The sequence below is a fragment of the Buteo buteo genome, chromosome 18 (assembly GCF_964188355.1).
Source record: "Buteo buteo chromosome 18, bButBut1.hap1.1, whole genome shotgun sequence".
NCBI classification, from domain to species: domain Eukaryota; kingdom Metazoa; phylum Chordata; class Aves; order Accipitriformes; family Accipitridae; genus Buteo; species Buteo buteo.
Genome location: NC_134188.1, coordinates 25435570 through 25449365, shown reverse-complemented (window position 1 = coordinate 25449365; position 13796 = coordinate 25435570). Strand labels below are relative to the sequence as shown.

The following is a 13796-nucleotide window of genomic DNA, read 5'->3' as shown; positions in this document are numbered from 1 at the left end:
GCAGAACAACACTAACAGCAGAATTCCACTTTACTGGGATAAGGGACAGGGTGAAGAGGTGCTTGTGAAAAGGGCAGGAGATGTGAATGCAAAGTTTGAGAAATTGTATTGAGTGCTGTGTTTCAGTGCTTAGGTTATTATTTTCTCTTTCCTCCCCTCATTTTTCACACCATTAAAATTCCACCTCAGACACCAGACTCAAAATGAACAAACAAGCATGCATTGTTCAGTATCAAAATCCACCCATGCTCACGCGGCTGCTGCTGAAGCTGCAGTGACACTTGAGCTGGGCCAGCAGAAACCACTCAGGCGGTTCACCGAGGGAATGCCAGAGTGACAGATTAAGTACAAAACTAATCCACATGTTGTGTTTCTGCTGCACAGGTGTGTTCAGGGATTATCTTTCTGCCATGCAAGTCACTTATTCCAATCTTTAAAGATCCTTTCTCTCTCCTTCAGTTCCTCAGTCTATCTGAAATAAGCTTTCCATGGCTACTGTGCTGAAAAATTTCCAGGGAAATTAACTCTGTAAAACTTCAAACATTATCATTACCTCTTGTACACAATAATTTATCAATCATTGTAGCATGCAAACATCCTACTCTCTTAGCATCTGAGCAGATGAAAGCTATTCACGTTCTTTGAAGGGACCTTTAATTTTATCCCCTTCTAGTGCCCTGCAAAGTACAATTTGAAAAAAAAAGCAAAAAAAAAAAAAGCAAGCTTTAAGACCACCTCTAAATACTTCACATAAATATTACACAAAGCCAAGATGGAGACAAATAGTAAAAAAGATGCAAGAGCCCTGAGATATGTTTGAAGTTGTCAGATAAAAGTTAGCACATACAAACTCCCATTTAGAAGCAGAAGTAATTTGAAGAGGTTCTACTTAATGGATGGCACAGCAAATATGGGTTCTGGTTTCCAACAAAAAGTGACATGCAGTAAAATATTTAGGCAATCTTTTGAGGACTACGTAGCATTTCATAAATTAAAGGGCTTTAGTCAGCTTTCCACGTGATAGCAACCAACCCGCAGTTCAGTCAGAGGAGAACTGTTTGTGTTTTATCCCAAGATAGATTGGAGGAACTTCTGGCATGGACTGACACTGATGGAAACAGCTCAAGAGTTTTTATGGAGAAGAAATGGAAGACAAAGCAAACTGTTTTAAATAGAAGCTACCACAATATACAGCACAAGCCTAAATTCCCTGTTCAGAAATTCATATGACACAACTAGGACATGATTTTCAAATAGGTAGTTAAGGTGCCTTTGCAAATTTCACAACTATGTTTGAAAACCATTTATTTCTCATTCCATTAACAAACAGGATATTTTATGCAGATCTAGACAGATGTAGTACTTGGATGTCTGTCCATATTTGTGGGTTTTTTTATATGAGTTCCATGCATGAACATTGTGGTTGTCTGTAAACTGAGGAAAACTCCAGATCACACAAAGCCATTTTCAGCAGGTGAAATCAGCTCTAGGAAGTAGCTCACAGACTGTTAGAAATCAATTGCACTGAAGCACTCAATTGTGTTAAGTGTCTCTGTGTAGCTTTTGGGAGAGAACATAGTGTAGTGGTTGTTACAGAAACGGGAGTATTCTCCCATTTGGGAGATGGGGGAGATGAATCCTGCCGTGATGGTATCGCAGAATGTCTGGGTGACCTCGGGTTAGTCACTTGTGACCTCTGTAAAATGGAGATAATCACACTTATCTGCTTCAAGGAGGTACCAGGAGACCTACTGTTTCCTAATTGCTTAGAGATATACACAGGAAAGGCACAATGTAACTACTTCTGCTATTAAAAACAGTTACATGGGTTAGGTTTCTGGAAATATCTACCGGTGACACAATAGATTTTACCCATCTGTGTAAAAGTGTCGAGTACTGCTATTATTTTGACCTCATTGATAAAGAAAGGATGGGTGGTCTGGTAGACTGAAGCACATTTTGGCTGGAAGCTATTACCCTTTGAGACGACCTCTTGTTTCAAGTTTCATTTGTGTATCAGAAAAGTTACAGGCAGCAAGAGTAAGGATTTCTGTAACTCATGCTACAAAAACACTAAAATCTGCTTTGTCTCCTCTGACTTGCTACTCCTCTGTACTAATCCTAATGATATTTTTCCTAATCAAACATACATTAATGGCAGGAATCAACATCACTCCCTTCTGTTTTTACCTGACCTTTCTTTCTTCGGGTACTCATTGCATATCTGAAGCTATACTGACTTCAGTTGTCCCACACTATTATAAAGGTGGAGAAAAACTGACTGCAATACAGAGAAGGGCAGCAAAAACGATGGTAATTTAAGAGGAAGAATGAATTTAAAAACAAGATACTTGAATGAGGAACTATATGGCTTGAGGTAGAATGTAGATCCTTGTGATAGTCTCATGTAGCCATTCAGTTTTGGGGACAGAAGTTTAAGGTGATTTGGGCAGGATTTATGTAAACTGAGTAGCAAGGAAAAGAGCTGATTTACCTGAAAACACAGCACAAGCAACCATCAAGTGGTAGTAGTTTTACTGTTGACATGTGACTCTGGAGAATTTTTACAAAACCTCTACATTTGGCCAGGGAGGGTGAGGCAAGCAAGAGGTCAGTGTGTAAGTATTAGTTTTAACCTGGCGTAATCCATGCTGATTTTCATTTCACCAGAACAATTTTATACCAGAAATACCTATATAGAATCCAAATATCAGTACCTCTATCTAAAGTGCTCATTTACTACAAAGTATCCTTGTTTTACTCAGCGTGTTTGCCAGGATGAACCACTCTGTCATTTATACCAGTAATGCAACCCCCACCCACACGTGCTTCAACACCAGACTTGACTAATGCATGAATCTTTATGCCGCGCTCCTTATGAAATGCTGTGTCCTATCACGTTGCCACGATACTGCCACTAGATTTATAGCTATAACTAAATCATCCGATCATACCACTTCTGTGCTGTGCTTCTTCCATTACCACCTAATGTATCAAAAGCATCGATTTTACACTTGCGAGCTTTCCTGCTGAAGCACTCCAAGGTCTTGCAGCACTTTATTATATCCCAAGCCCACTCCCATAGCTGTCATGCTAATGAGGCATGTGTCGCTACTTTAATTTTTCTGAAGCAGGTCACAAAGCTCAATTCTCCCCTCATGTGGGAGAACCTGGAGTCCAATTCCTGAGCTGCCATGGCTGGCTGATTTTGAATAGTGCATATGATGACACAGACTCTCGCCTCACTGGACTGGCCACCACAACACCCCTTCCCCTCAAAACGCTGAAAAGAAATGTGGCCACTTACAGTTTCAGAATGCTTTTCCCTATTTGCAGTATATTGTACGTATCGAACGCCTAATATCCTGAGGTGTCCAAAATGCTGAAATTATAACCTGCTTAACCTCAATAATTCTGAGAGGCAGATTTTTGTCTCTACAATACAGGTCTTATTTAGACAGAAAGAAAATGAAACACACCAAGATCAAGACACTAAATTGGCGGGACATCTAGAAATATACGAAAACCTACAGAAATTTAACACAACAGAAAAAGGCTCAGATTTTCCAGAAAGGAACAATATATTTTAAGATGACAGATAAAAATTGCCTGTAATTATGGGTCCCTTCCAACTCAAGATACTCTGTGATTTCTATGAATTTACTGCCCTGCCAGGGCATCTTCAGTGAGGACACGTAAGGAAGACAAGAAGTGACAAGACAAGTAATATTTAGGCTACTCTGAAAGGCATCCCAAACACCCTTGCTATATTTCATGGGGTTAATTTCTGAGTAATGCTGATGTCCTCAGAAGTGAAAGGTTAGGAACAATTAGGAGGCAATTTAGGAGGGCCAGTCCAGCCTTCTTATTTTGACCACTCTTAACAATAAGACTACTTGCTATTTGAGACACTTGATGAGCAAAGGGGGCAGATTTGGGTTTCAGTAATTCAAGTAACATGGAGTCACTGGCCTTTCGCCCCACCATTGCTGCCTTTGGTGAATGGTTGTATATTTCCATGCTACTTTGCCATGTCAATATCAGCTGACCTTTTGTAAGTAGAAACGTAATACACGTCTGAATTTTATCAGCTTCTGTCATACAATCTTACGACGTGAACAATTTTGTCTTTTTGCTACACTTTTTTTGCTTTATATGGAAAAGGCTTTAATTAGTAGGTTTCCATTAATAGACCTAATTATTACATGAAAAGAGAAAAAAAATCTATTAAATCTTCCCTGTTAAAAGTCAGGGCAGACTTTGAAGACATGTTACAAAAAGGGTGCCTAAACTTCACGGAATCACCATCCCTTACCTACAGAGATGTGAGCACGTGTTAATAGCCAGCAGTAAAGCCCTGCGACACTGTGGACGTATCAGCAGAATGGAGTGAGAGCACAACAACAGTATTTTTCATTTTCGATCAAGAATCCAAAAATCTCCAAAGCTTGTAAGAATTGAACAATTATCATTATCCCCCATTTTATCCATGAAGGAGTCAGGCACCAGCACTTAGGTCACTTCACCAAGGTCACAAATTGTCACCAGTCACCAGTCTTCTGACTCTCATTTCCAGGCATTTCTTACTACAAAATACCCACCTTGTAGTCATAGATTTTGAGCTAATGCCAATCATGCATTTAAAAAACTATACCAGCTACTCCATCTCTTTTGGGGGGTTTTTGTCTCAATTCACATGGCAGGAATTAAAAATAAACAAAACTTTTAACCCTTCAAATTCTGGTGTTTTCCGAACTGCCAGCAAAATTAATTCTTATGTGGGGCGCGTATACTGGGGCTTGTAGTCCTCAAAGGCTTAACCCAATTGACTCTTAAGGAACTGTGACAGTCTTTCATATAAAGCCCTCCAAGATCAAAGGCTTCTTCTGTGCCATGACTGTCTATCACATCAGCTTTACTACCAAGCATGGGCACTGAGGGCTTGGTCCTGCTGTTAGACACACGGTTAAGGATTGCCCTCTCTTGAACAAAACAACCCTACTGCTTTGCACCCAGGTACACATGGGAAGTAACTTCAAAGGATACACCGTGGTTCATACAGACACAGCAAGAAGCTGCACTATCCCCTCACGTCATGTTCCGAATACGATTTTTCAGAAACCTTGCGCTGTATCCACAGAAGGCACTTTTTCCTCTGAGTTACTGCCTCAAACATTTTAACCCGATCCTTTCCCTTCTACTCAGAGCCTCAAAGCTTCCTCCCAGAATACCTGAAGCTATCAGTGCTTTAGTTGAAGAATTTGCTGGGGTCACATGATGGTTTGAAAGCTGTGGTTGAGATTAATAGTGTGTTACAATAAACACAGTGAATAATGCAAAGCACAGAAACGATGGAGGAGGAAGTGGGGGGAGATATCTTCTGAGGTTATGCAGTTATTGGATGTTTAGTTTGAAAGAACACACAGGTCAGAGCGAGACTTCTGGCATCTTCTCCCTTGCAAATTAATCACTGGTTCACAGTGGCCAGCAAATTTCAGCTTATAAATAAAGTTCAAAGCCCCCAGGTCCTCATTTTACAATGCAGACATATGGCTTGAAAACAGCTAATGGAACAAGCCTTCCCAAAGTTTGAGTTCATTCCCAACTGAGAGATCCATTTCACAGTAATAACACAACTCAGCCACAAGTACACGAGCATCAGACTTCCTTCCTGTATTTTATAATACTTTGCACTTCCACACCAGCTTTTATCTGGTGAATTGAAAAAGTTCTGATAAATGTCAGCTATGACTTTTCAAACTGTAGAAGACACACAACCCTGCAGGAACTGAGAGAACACACAGGCTTCTACAAGATCCTCAGCCATACGGGCATCAGGTCAGAGATGATACATATGCAGAAATAACAAGTTCAATACTGTGCACCCAGAAATCTGAAAAGATTTAGAAAAAAAGATTAGCTTATTCTCTGAAACCTGATGTCTGCAAGTATGGAGCCATGGTCTACTCGTTCACCGTAGTGTAAACCATGGCTAGCTCCAGTAATATCATACAGATGACTAAATAGTTTGGAAGGATACTGAAGCCAACAGCTTACTATACCTTCCATTTACAATGGAGAAAACCGAGGTTAAGTTTTTTAGCTGAGAAGCCTGTGGCAGAAACCAGAAGGCTGATTTCCTAGTACTCACTCCAGTCTCTGGACAACTCTGCCTTCAGTGTTTTTTTTCTTCTGAAGCTGCCCAGAAGCATTTTTTCCACACAGGATCAGGTCCTTTGGGGGCTTTGTTTCATGTTAGTCACAAATCTCTCAGTATAACCTGAGGTAGACCAAAACACTGGCAGTCCTGCAGTGAAAAAAGCATCTAATGGGCCATAAATTAATGTTTCATTTCCTTTAATAGTGTAATGATTAATTCCTTCTTCAGAGCAAGATTTTGTTGCACATTTGATAGTTACACTATAAAAAGAGAAATGGGGTTTTTTAACATTGAAAAGGATCAAAGCCAGAATGCGGCTATTTTTGTTTGTGCTCTTGCAGCTTGACTCTTCAAACAGATTTTTCTCCCCATTTTAGTAAAGAAAAAGGTAAAAAAAATCCATCTCAGATGAGACCTTGCACAGCTTGTCAAATTTCAACCCACAGTGAATTTTTACTGCAAATATAAACCTCTGAAAGTAGGGGTTTCTAATGGAAATGCTGACATAACCTTAACTATACCAATGCTGCTGTAATGCTCAGGTTACCAGGAATATTTCTGCTGCCAATTCAGTTTAACAAGTCTGAATGCATATAATTTGTTCCAGTTGTCTTTCCTCAGAGTGAGGCTCCTTTGTGCACAATTTCCAATGTGGCTTGCATTAAAAGAAAGAAAAAAAAACCCTCTACTCCTATGTAAATTCATATACACGCTGATACGGTTTTATCACAGCTAAAAAGCTATAAATCTACTTTAACTGATTCAGTGTGTTCCCTACTGGCCTGGAAAGGTGACTCGTTTCATTGCTGCCCTTCACTGAATGTGACAATCATAACTTTGCTTTGTTCTCTTTGGGATATTTATTCTTTGCAAAAAAACCCCTACCCTGACTTTCTGTGTATTCATATTATCCACTCCTGACCAAGCCTCCCCCTGTTTGAGCCAAAAGGATTTTAGCTGGGTAAGGATTTGACCCTCGTTATGCTAGGAATCTAATCCAAATGCCTCCCACCGATATCAGCGATAAGAATCTAGTCCTATGGCAAATGATTTGCTTCTCACCTTTGGCTCATCCTGAAGCCAAACAACTGCCAGGTTAAACAAATACTCTCAGGATGCAAAGCAAATTCATGGGGAAAGAGCTTACGTGACAGCAAGGTAAGTGGGCACTTCTAGAGCCTCGTGTCCTCCGAAAGATCTGCTGCTTGCACACGGAAATCTTTCTGATCTTTCCTCCTGGTAGGAAAAGCGAAACAGGAGGAACAAAAACCCAACACGAAGGCTCCACCGCTCAGTGACTAGGAGCAGGAATAATTCATGATCTGATCCTCCTCACATCTGCCAGTTTACAACTTCTTACTTGATCTTCTAGGGTCTAAGAGGCAATGGCTGATGCTTGGGAATTCAAAACCTGAACCCTGTTGCCATCTTACAACAGAGATAAATTTGGAGAAATTATTTGAGGACAAATTTTCAAATATGCCAGTGAATTTTTGGATGGTTTCAGTGAATTCAAGTAGATGACAGCTGTGAAAATCAAGCCAAAATGACCAGATTCAGGCTCCTAACTAACTTCTCAGGCTCCTGTGGACCCACGGTCAGCCACAGCTCCTTCTGCAATGAGTGGAAGAAGAGGAATCTCCTCAGGATGATTCAGACCCTGATGGCCTGAAATGCCTCTAACTAAATTGAAAGCTTATGATTAGTATGTCACTTGTTGAGTTTTCTGACTAAAATTAAAAGGGAGGAATTTAGGTCACGGTGTCTTATGCTAAACTTTGAACATGCTCACAAATTAGAGGGCAAATTCAGTGAAAAATTATGTAAGACTGGTTTTCAAAAGACATTTTTCCAAGCACATCTCCTACCACCTTTTTTTTTTTCAATTGACATTGTTGTAAAAAATGTTCTTTTATTAAAGCATATTTTAAAACTATTGCTAAACTAAATATCTTTTAAAACCTTTCCTCTCCTTAAGATGTTTTTTCATGAACTTCTGAAATGTTGGGGTGGGGTGGTGGTAGTGTTAAAAAAGTTTTGATTTTTTTAAAAGACACTTGGAAAAGGATTGGCTCTATCTTCCTATTCCTCAGTTTCCCTTCTGTAATTATGGATTACCATTATGAGTAACACTGAATGCTAATGGACTCTGCAAATCTCTGATAAAGGATGCAGAAATTAATTGTTATTCTTACTTAACATGCTTACTCAAGTAGTAAAGAAAGAAGAAACAGAAAGCACTGTGCAAGGACAAAACACAGCAAGAGAACAGACCCTCTGTCCACAACCCTCTTTTTTTTTGGGGGGGGGGGGGGGGGAAGGAAAAAAAAAGAAGAAAAAGCCTTACATGAAAGAAAATTGAATTTAATTGGGATTTATTATTAATTATTAGATGAGCAAAATATCAATTATTAAGATTACATTATCAAAGGTTCTTTTGCTCTCTGCAGTCAGATCCCCGAAAATTCTCCACTTCTAAGAAGCCTTATTTGATACCATTCTTTCTTTGAAATGCTTTAATATTCTGTGTCTTCTGGGCTCCCTGCTGCAGTTTGATTTCTCTGTGACTGTCTCTTCCATCCCTGTGTTGTAATCACCCAACCCTGTGCTTGAGCAGGACTTCTACAGGACAACTCACATGTCTGAAGTCGGACCCGAAGATCAGAGGAGTGGTGCCTGATGCAAAGCAGGCTGATGCTAAGTTCAGCCTTTCAGCTGGCCACACTGGGCTGCAGAATGAGTCTGAAAACAGCAGTCTCTGTGCAGCAGACTATGCAGCACCAAACACATCAAGGATACTAAAGAAATAAACACTGAGCATATACACAGACAGCAGAAAGCGCCCTGTATTCCTGGAAGATGACTTCCTTTTAGATCCTGAAGAAATGCAGCCATAGCAGCAGTAGTGGCAGATGATCTGGTCAGTTACTCACTGTAAAGTGCCAGAAATGCATGATTTATATCAATTTAAACTATTTGACAAAACACAGATAAGGCTATAGTAGTCCTCATCAGCTTTTTTTGTGAAGGATTTATCTTCATGAATCTGGGCCAAATCATTTAATAAAAAGGTGGAAAGTTCTTTCTGAAAGATGGGAAAGGGAGGTAAATTACAAATGGTGATTGTCTTCAACAGCTCAAGGCTGACCATTAAAGATAAAAAAAATCCTAAACAGAAAATAGGACACATCCTTTAGGTTACAAATCAGGAGGTCTAGATCCATCTAATTTAGTTGGAAATGAGAAGGAAGATCTTAGGGGAACTTACTGCTTCAAATTGTCCAGCACTCTAAACAAAGAAAACATTGCAAAGGCAGTACGTGAATCTGCATTAACTACCTGACCATGAATTTTGTTGGCCAAGTAACTTCTTCAGGCAGATCCCACTAAGTAGAAGCAGCACATTGTGGTTTTTTCAGCTTCTAGGGTGAAACCGATCCTGATTTGGCCTATTTTCCACTGAAATCAAGGATCCTGTGGAAGTTGCACTCATTTCCTATGTTCTAACTCTGGAATATTTATGTACGTGCTCAACACGGTTTTGCCTCCTTCCATCCACTGACAACACACTCTTTGCCTGAGGTGAGGGCTGCATTGTCCATGCTTCACACAATGCTGAACACTTCTTTTGGAATTCAAAGTCTAATAATACTGTGAATCATGCCTACCTCTCATCTCTCTCTCTCTCCAGCAGCAATGTCACTTGGGGTGACTGGCAGCGTGACCTTCCACTGCTGCTTTTTTTGTGAATAAATACCCTTACTGGTAGAAAAGGAATGGGACTGGTTAATCAGTGGGGAGCAACAAGGGTTATTGGAATAGGGATGTATTTGAGGGAGAAGCCAAAGAAATTGGGGTACATATATTCAGAAGTGGGTGGTAAGACTCCAAACTATTAGTTCCTTCCTACAGAGTCTTTAGTAGCTGTTACCTCCAGTGTCACCTAATTAAAGTAATATCTAGGGCCAGAAAGTCAGTTTTAGATAGTCCTACAAGTTTCTGGTATCTCCTTACTTCTGCTAGAATTAAATAAAACCCATGCCGTGGTCTCTGAAATTGTGTTTGGGACTATTAAAATGCCCAAAACGAGAGGTGTTTCTGGATTTTGTGGCTCGCATCTGCAGAGGTTGTTTCAAATATCTACATCCAGCCTTCCTCTCTGCCTGATACAAGCAACTTAGAGAACCACACCAGACCCCACAAAATGACAAAAGCACACTTCACCTTGAATGCTTGCTCACTGATGAAAGAGCTGGAAGAAGTCACGCACTTCGGCTTTGACTACAAGGCAACATGGCCAGTGTTCTCAAAGGAATTTAGATGCCAGCTTTGCACAGATTTCATATATTTTTCAAAATCTGTTCTTTGTCACTCTGCATATCAGCTCCCCATGGAGATAACAGCCATTTCCTTACCTCATAGTTGTGCTAAGCAGAGATGTACCTGCTAACATCCCCAGTGCCACAGTTGCAGATGCTGAGGGAAGCGGACAGCAATGGTCAGGCTGATGCGCTCTCCCTAAACACCATTCCCTAAAGACACTCAATTTTTTTTTAATTTATTTTTCATGTTATTTACTGGTTAAATGGAAGAGAGCTGCTGCCACTGAGCCAATCACCAACCTCTACATCCCTCTCCTTGGCTGGCGCTTGACCTTTCCCGGCCAGTCAGCATCCTCCCTACAACCCCACTGGCTCGTGCTTCTCCTCCCATACCACTGTCAGAGACTGCATGAACTGATTTTCTGATCCAACGCAGCATTTGTTAGTTTCTTAAACCAATCAGATTAAAGATTGGATGCCTTCAGACAGTTCTGGCTTCTCATCAGTCATATACATGTACACCTACACACCACTATATACATATACTGACTGATGAGAAACCTGGAGAACTAATTAGTGTTTCTCAATGTCCACTAAGACACCCCCAAGGCAGCCTACTTTCAAATAGTGCTGAAATCCTCAAATCAGGAAATTTTAAGGTTTCTGAAAGTAAGCATCCTGAGGTGTTTGAGAGAGTTGGGGTTGTTTAGCCTGGAGAAGGGAAGGCTCTGTGCGGCCTTTCAATACTTAAAGGGAGCTTATAAGGAAGATGGAGAGAGTCTTTGTACCAGGTCTGTAGCAATAGGACAAGGGGTAATGGTTTTAAATTAAAAGGGGATAAATTTAGATTTCGTATAAGGAAGAAATTTTTTATGATGAGAGTGGCGAGACACTGCAACAGGTTGCTCAAAGAAGTTGTGAATGTCCCATCTCAGTGTTCAAGGTCAGGTTTGACAGGACTTTGAGCAACCTGATCTCGTGAAAGATGTCCCTGCCCATGGCAGGGGGTGGGTGGACTAGAGGATCTTTAAAGGGTCCGTTCCAATCCAAACCATTCCATGATTCTATGAAATGGAGACATTCACATTTTAGTCACTTTGGGTAATTGTAGGTAAAATAAAAAGTCTTCTGGAGTTGACATATATAAAAGCAAAAAGGTCCAAGTCTGAAAAGCCTGTTTTTCCTTAAAATTAAGTACCTGCTGATAGTACAGGTACAATAAAAAATAGGGATTTTTAATGTTTTAAATTACTTTTACCTTATAAGTAAAAAAAACCAGCAATGGTTTGTAATACATCCAATACAAAATTAAAAGCCCTAAAAAACACCTGCATATTTATATAGTTATTAGTTTGTTCTAGCTTTCATTTGAAAGTTTAGTTGGACATTTTCCTGGAAGTGTAGAAATAATATTATGGTCATTATTACCTTTCTGGAATGAAAGGAACTTAGATAAAGAATAGACTACTGTATCTTCAAAAAGTAGCATGTTTCTTAAGTTCCATGTGCATTATATTTGCAATTTACATGGGGATTTGTAACAGCGGTGCTGCTCTCTGGGTGTTACTTACGTTGGATGGACTTCTCTAAGGCTGAGTTTACACAGCTGTGGAAGGAAAACCTAGCCACAATCAATTAAAAAGTGCAACACAAATCCTTTGGACAGCATTCTCAGGCTGTCCTGCTGTTGAGACAGCTACTATTCTCCAAGAATGAGTGCTCTAACTGTATTAAACTTAGTCCTAACCAAAATAAGCTTTTACTAATTTTCACCATTTAAGGAACATAAAGACCTGGCTTTGTCATTTAAAGTTTAAGCTGACTAAGCCCCATAGACACAGAATGTTAAGGAACTAAAGCAATTAAATCCATTTACAGAGGTCAGAAGAGTCTCTGGGTTTTAGACATGATGGGCTTATATGGTCTGTGCTTCTTATTCATGTGAACTCTCAGATTATGGGTTGATAGGTGGCATAGTAAGTCACCTTTGTTTTCCTTCTGATAGCAGTGACACTGAGTTGATCCTAACAGGTCAGCAGTGTGCTGGCATTACCTGCACTTCTGATTACTGAACAACTAGAATAAGCACGCAAATGAGACCCCAGACACCCTGCCTTTGTGTGGGACATATTTATTACCAACCTGCTGAATCCTACACACAAAGAAGGCCTCAGGGAATGTAGTATGTCTACAAGCCAATGCAAAAAGCACCGAGAAAAAAAAAAGGATAAATAAGTAGGCAGCTGAAAAGCCTAAAGTCTAACTAACTCACCAGCACATCAATAATACAGTAACATCGTCAACCCACTGTGGACTCTGAACAATGCTTTTTCTGTTGTTCAGCTAATTAGTAAAAGAAGAGATTAAGGTCTTTAATCTCACTTGCTTTCTCTTTCTTCCTTCTTTTTACCTGGAGGGTGTGCGTGTATGTGTACATACATATTCCCTAAAAGGATAAAGAGAAACTATATGCACTATGATGTTGAAAACATGAGGTGGAGTGTGAGTTTGGATTTATTTCCAACCAGTGGGTCATCTACATGATTTCAAATTTCAATGTACTGCAACTGCAAGGAGTCAGATGTGTGTTACAGGGTGGGAGGGGAGGGGGGAAGCTGAACAGAGGATATGAATTTTAAGCAGTTTCCTGAATGAATACAACACTGTATTTCCCCCTACTCTCCTTAGGATGACAATTCAGAGGAGATAACCTTCTCCTTTGAAAAAGCCTGAAAGGAAAGTTTGTTTTTACCATAACAAATGCAACAAAAGAAAAGAAGAGGGAAGCTGGGAAAGGGGGGGTGGGGGGGCGTTGGGCAAATTAAATGTCAAACTTTCTCTCCTTACTTGGAGATAACAGCATACTAGGAAACCTTCTTAGAAGCTTAACATAAATGCAGTTAAGCTGTTGCCAGCTGCAGTAAACCTCTCTCTCACCTTTCTTTCTCTCTTTCAAGATATCTTTGAATGCCTTCTCCTTCATCATAAATCAGACCTGCGAGCAATTATCACTCAAGCCGGATGGCAGTGGCCTGAGTGGCCACTGCTATTCCACTGCTGTAATCTGCACTTCGTCAGGTTACACTACCCTTGATGAAATTTCACATTTCTTTGCCAATGAGCGTTACCTCTCCGTTTATGACTCATTGTCTTTGCAGCAGAGAGCTGTGAATCTCATTCCTCTTCTTGAAATTTGTTTAAGCAGCACGGTCCATCTGGCAGTGCTGAGCACCCTCAGCTCCCGATCGGGGAGTCTCAGAGCATCCCAGAAGCAAAGGGTCGTGCTGCTCCCTCCAATACTTACCCTGAGGGCA

The 13796-nt window shown here is 40.3% G+C and overlaps 1 protein-coding gene across 1 annotated transcript in view; it reads right to left on the bottom strand.

Moving 5' to 3' along the window:
- Window positions 1-13796, bottom strand: part of TENM4 (teneurin transmembrane protein 4) — a 598102-nt gene that overhangs the window by 252300 nt on the left and 332006 nt on the right. The window lies entirely within an intron of this gene.